The sequence below is a fragment of the Eumetopias jubatus genome, unplaced genomic scaffold (genome assembly GCF_037043125.1).
Source record: "Eumetopias jubatus isolate StellerSeaLion01/CBP00866 unplaced genomic scaffold, mEumJub1_p1.0 scaffold_3, whole genome shotgun sequence".
Classification (NCBI taxonomy): Eukaryota; Metazoa; Chordata; class Mammalia; order Carnivora; family Otariidae; genus Eumetopias; species Eumetopias jubatus.
Genome location: NW_028274809.1, coordinates 194626323 through 194632322, shown reverse-complemented (window position 1 = coordinate 194632322; position 6000 = coordinate 194626323).

The following is a 6000-nucleotide window of genomic DNA, read 5'->3' as shown; positions in this document are numbered from 1 at the left end:
TATGACAAATAATCTAACCATATTGGAAATATATGAAAAAACACTCACTGTAGGTTGTATGGCAGAAGATGCTGACCTAAGTAACGTTGGAAATGAATGGAATCTGTTGACTAAAGGAAAAATGTACTGTACGTACCCAGTGGACTCTATTTCATAAAGTTCTTTCCCATCATGTTGGTAGCTAACAGTTCTGAAAACACCAGATACGTAATCTGGAATGGAGCAATGAATTAAATACATGGCAGGTGGTGAGAGCCAGTTTGTCACTGTTGGAGTAAAAAGTTACAGATCAGCAAAGGGAGAAGATCACAGTATGACCAGGTTGGCAACATCAGCATGAATGCATCTTTGGCTTAATATGGACACAGACAGTTCCACATGGAAATCTTTAATTAGGTGTGTTCACATAGGTTGGAATACATTGCATATATTGCCTTGCATTGTCTGCTGAGCACATTCAATTCCCGCAGGTAAGACTTTAATGCCATTCTCTAACAAAAGGAGCCAGAGCTCCTTGAAGAAATTGCTGACACTAGGACTGAGACAGTAAATGTAGGAGCCAGGATAACTTTGAAGTATCAGAAACTAAGGAAGTACCAAGAAAAAACCCACAAAGATGAAATGATGTCAATGGAAAACAGGAGCCAATGGAAAGCGCTGGTAAAAATGAATAATTTGTTCAAAAGAAACCACAGGCCCAAAATGGAGTCACTTACGTTAAGAGACCCAGGTCAGCAAACGAGGACTTACTACCTAACCCAACTGCAGTTTCACACACCCCCACCTCCATGTAAACTTTAACCAGTCAACCTGGAAAATGTACTGAATGGCCCCTTCTGTTCCCCTTAGGAGGGCGACCTTGCCTAAAACAATGCATCCTTTGCTAATGATTTCCTTTTTTAATTCCCTGTCTGCTTTTAAAAGCCTTTCCTTCCATGCAGCTCAAAGGAGGTCCTTTCTATTTGCTAGATGGGATGCTGCCCAATTCATGAACTGCTCAAGAAAGCCAATGTGATCTTTTAAATTACTCAGTTGTATTTTTTATTAACAGATTACACAGGTTTTTACAACTGGGGTTGAATAGACCTATCCCAACAGAATTCCAAATAATAGATGCAGACGCTCAGCCATCCATCAAGGAGGAGAAACTAACTCCCCTCTCCTAAAGTGTGTGGGCTCTGCACAGTGTCTTCCGACTCACAAAGACACACCATATGCACATGGGAAAGAGTAACTTCATGGTGGGGAAGCCTGACCAACACTACCTCAGCCAGGTGACCAACGTTAACACGGACAGTGACAAGTGTTCCCTTGTTGTACAGTGATGACAGAGCACTTTACCTCTGTGATCCACTTCCTCGAAACCTACAACCCCAGTCTAACCATGAGAAAAACAAGTAAATCCCAATGCAGGGCTATGTACAAAGTGCCTGAACAGTCCTCCTCAACAAGGTCAAGGTCACTGAAACAAGACAAGTCTGAGGGACTGTCACAGCCAAGGAGAGCCTAAAGAGACTAGATGACCACATGTCATGTAGTGCCCTGCATAGGATCCCAGAGCCAGAAAAGGTAGAACAGAAGGAAGTTGAATAAAGTTTGGACTTTAGTAAATAATAATGTATCAATATTTGTTCATTAATTGTGACAATTCTGACGAAAAATAGAAAAAGAATAGAAATTAAAGGCCAAATAAGAGAAACCTATTGCATCGGACAGGAAGCCTAGAGGAAATGGGTGATTTCCTAATAAAAATGCACATTAACAAAATGGACCCTAAAATAAGGAAAAAACAAGCAGACCAATTAGCCATCCAGGGCCTCTTCCTCCTGCTGGTTCTCCTTTCACTGTTCTGCGGTTTTCCTCTCCCAGGACAGAGCAGGAATTGGGACAGAGCTCTTCTGGAGCTGCCCTGAGACCTGACCCCACTCACTGTCTTCCTCTCCCCCAGCCATGACCTGCCCAGTGAGGACACCGTGCACAGGGAGTCTCAGGGATGTTGATCCTGATGTGTCACCTAGCACTTTTTTTTCTTTTAAAGATTTTATTTATTTGACAGAGAGAGACACAGCGAGAGAGGGAACACAAGCAGGGGGGGTGGGAGAGGGAGAAGCGGGCCTCCCACGGAGCAGGGAGCCCGATGCGGGGCTCGATCCCAGGACCCTGGGATCATGACCTGAGCCGAAGGCAGCCATTTAACTGACTGAGCCACCCAGGTGCCCCCCACCTAGCACTTTTTGGATGGCAAGGGACTGGACACACTTACTGAAGTAAAATAAATTTATATTTTTTAATGGTAGAAATAAATTAATACTTGCAAGAGCCAAGAGTGGGTTTGGACCTGGCAGGCCCCGGGGCTCACACTCTCACAATGTGACCTGGACCCTCTCCAACCCTCCATCCTGCTCAGTGCTCTGGGGTGGCCCCACTCCCGGGCACAGTCTCTCTCACTGCATCTGGGGCCTCCCACAATTGCAGGCTGACTCCCACTCACCATCCATTCTACTGGGAAGGGTTTCTCTTTCCCTTGGGTTCCATGAAAAGCCATGGCTTTAAGTGTCTTTGGCCGGGCTTGGGTCACACTCTCATCCTTGAAGCCATCAGAGCACCCAGAGGACAGAGCAAGGGGTTGGGTAGACTTGGATCATACACCCATCTCTGAGGTGGGTGGAAAGTGTGGTCTGCCCTCTGGAACTGTTTGGATGGGAGGCAGGTGAGATGTGATTCCCAAAGGCAAGCTGAGGTGCTGGACTTGGGCATGAGAACAGATGCTGGGCTGGGAAAGCACCAGATTCGTATCACTGATGCTTGACTGCACGGCTGTGGAATCTGAAGCCCAAGGAAGGAAGGGGTCGCTTAGGGTCAGGGGCTGCAGCCGCCTGTCCAGTGCTCTGGCTATCCTCCCTGAATGGCAAGATGCTCTTTCACTTGCTGAAAAAGCAATTTTACTGATGGTGTTAAACTCAAGGCTCCTGCCCTGGGCATCAGGTCCTCACATCTTGGAGACTGGAAGGCACACAGACCTCACTCGTGTCCCTGGGAAGAGAGAGACCATGAGTCCCACCCGCACCCCCCCCCCATTAATCACCCATCCCCAAAGAACAAACTAGCTCATCCTCCAGTCTCTTCTCTTTCCTTTCTTTACAAATAGAGACACCAAATTTGAGGATGATAAGGAAATTATTGCTCAGTGAAGCAGTGGGAGACTCAAGATTATTCAACAGCACAAAATCCACACTTGGCAGGCTTTCTAGGGTCATAAATGTGGCTGTCTGAGACCATGCAGCCTCAGAAAGAAAGTGCCCACTGGGAGACACGGGTTCTCCTATATCCTTGATTCCTAACAAGCATGCATGTCAAATATTTACATTATAACCAGAGGCCAAAGGACTCCAGGGTCAGTGTGCTGTATGGCTGTTGTGGCCAGAGCCACATTCAATGTCTGGAGGGTTATGACCTCTCTTGGCAGGCTAGGAGGGTGCGAGGGAGGAGTTGCTTGTCTCAACCACACAGACGTTGGGAATGGAAACATCCCAAGGGGCTGTCTACGATGCCCATGGACCTGTTAAATTGCCAGGAGCACAGTGAGCTCAGTAACCACCTGGGGGTTGTCAAGATCCAGACTGGCCTGAGCTGGAGGACCACAAATGCCTGCGTGGATGGTCGGAGGTCAAAGACAGTCCTGAGACCTGTCAACTGCTGATTGCTCGGCTGGGACAAAGGATCCAGCTGGTGCCAGGAGAGCCCCACCAGCCCGAAAGAGGGCTACACATGGGGGCAGGCGGGACACTGCAGCCAGTCCTATATAAATCCATACGTGTCTACTGAGTGCCCTTGTGAGTCGGGACTATGCTGAAACCTGGGGCTGCCCAGGCAGAGTTGGGCCAACGGCACCCTTCCCAGGTGGGAGGGTGGAAGAACCCTGTATAACCTCTAAGGCCCTCCATACCCTTGACTGCAGTTGAGTTGTGTTTGAAACAGTCAGTGACCAGGCAAACATCTCACACTTCTGTTAGTACCCAGGACTGAGGGGCTGAGGATCAATGCTCCAGCTCAACCTCTGATGCATGTGTGACCCTGGGTGAGTCCTGCCCAACCCGGAGGGCCAAAGAGATGGGGAGGGGGTGGAGAAAGCCAGTTATGCTAACCCTGACCCTGACCCTGATCTAAAGCCTGGCCCTGACCCCAACCCATGCTCCTACCCATAAAATCCTAACCCTAAACCTTAAGGACATTTTGTTTACACATTCACTGATGGACATTTGCATAGTTTTTACATTTTGGCTATTGCTAACATTGCTAGGGATTAGGGGTTCCAGGTTCAGGGATAGGGTTCAGATTTGGGGTTCAGGGTTCAGGTTCAGGGTTGGTATTAGGCATTTGGGTTTGCAGTTAAAAGTTCAAGGCTAGAAGTTCAGATTGGGGTTTGGGTTCAGGGTTCAGGATTCAGGTTAAGGGTTAGTAAAGGTTAGAGGTTGCAAATTTTCTTCAGGTTTTCGTCATAGATACAAAATTTCTTCCCAAAGTGTCTAAATCTGAAATCTATTTACTCTGGGTGTCATGAGCAGGTTCAGAGTTAGGGTCCCAGGAACTCCCTACCAAAAGTGTTCTGATGCTCATCTGCCAGGTGCACAGTGGTTGCCCCTTCTCTCCCTTTGCAGAGAGGGATGAGCCGATGCTAAATTCGGGATCATTGTGTGATTCATGGAGGTGTGGAACCAAAACCAGGACTCGTGGAATATGAAACAGGAGACAAACAATTCACAGACTTTTTATTCTTCCACAATAACAAAGACCAAATTTAGCTCCCAACAGAATCTAATAATGTACCCCAGGAAGGACTATGGTACTATTGATGCAAAATGAAGAAACCCTTTTAAAAATGTTTAAAAAGAAAGGAAAAGAGTTTCATTTGAGTCCAAGTTAGGACAGCTGCCAAGCATATACAATCTTCACAAAGAAGAGTGCTCAGGGGAAGGAACAATTGGCGTAGGGTTACATATGTTTTCTACATAAAGAGTTACAAATCATCATGACCAAGGACATTCCAGAAGGTTTTATCTTTATGTTTTTAGCATATGCCAGGCTGTGTGACTTCAATATTATGGGAACCAGGTAAGTTTCTTTTTCTTACCTTGTGCTCAGAATGCTCCTTTTTGTTTGTTTGTTTGTTTGTTTGTTTGTTTTGTCTGTTTAATGAAGCAGACCTACAATGTGTGCTCGGGGCAGAAACAGAGCCCATGCTTTGAAGTTCTGCTAAGTCATTTTGACCTTGGTAAATGTGAAAGTGTAGCTTCCCTGGGAGCCCAGGAGCAAGGTCCACAAACATTAAAAAGAAAAATTTCCTTTATCATTACTCACTACTGGTACCAAAAGAGGGCCCCCTCCCCCAGACTTAAACTAAGAATGACAGGAAGATATTTGTTTCGTTGTCAAAAATAAAATTTTATTGAGGCACCTGGGTGGCTCAGTCGTTAAGCGTCTGCCTTCAGCTCACGTCATGAGACCAGGGTCCTGGGATCGAGCCCCGCATCGGGCTCCCTGCTCAGCGGGAAGCCTGCTTCTCCCTCTCCCACTCCCCCTGCTTGTGTTCCCTCTCTGACTGTCTCTCTCTCTCGCAAATAAATAAATAAAATCTTTTAAAAATAACTAAATAAAATAAAATAAAATTTTATTAATAACTAATTGGATGCCAGTGTACAATTTGTGGGCGTGTCACCAACATTTTCAATATGCAAATACATACAATGCAGGCAACGCTGTAACACACACTCACTGGAGTACCAACTACAAGGAGCACTAATAAGAAGTAATAAAAATATATCTACTATTAATCAACAAAAGCACCCTGTATGGGCATTTTATGAGGATACCTATCCATAAGACCTAACATCTCACCGTAAGGAATCCATCCATTAGAATCATCAATGACAACAGCCTGCTGACCTCTGTAACCACCCCACCATTTACCTATGGGCTTGTAATACACACTCCAACCACACT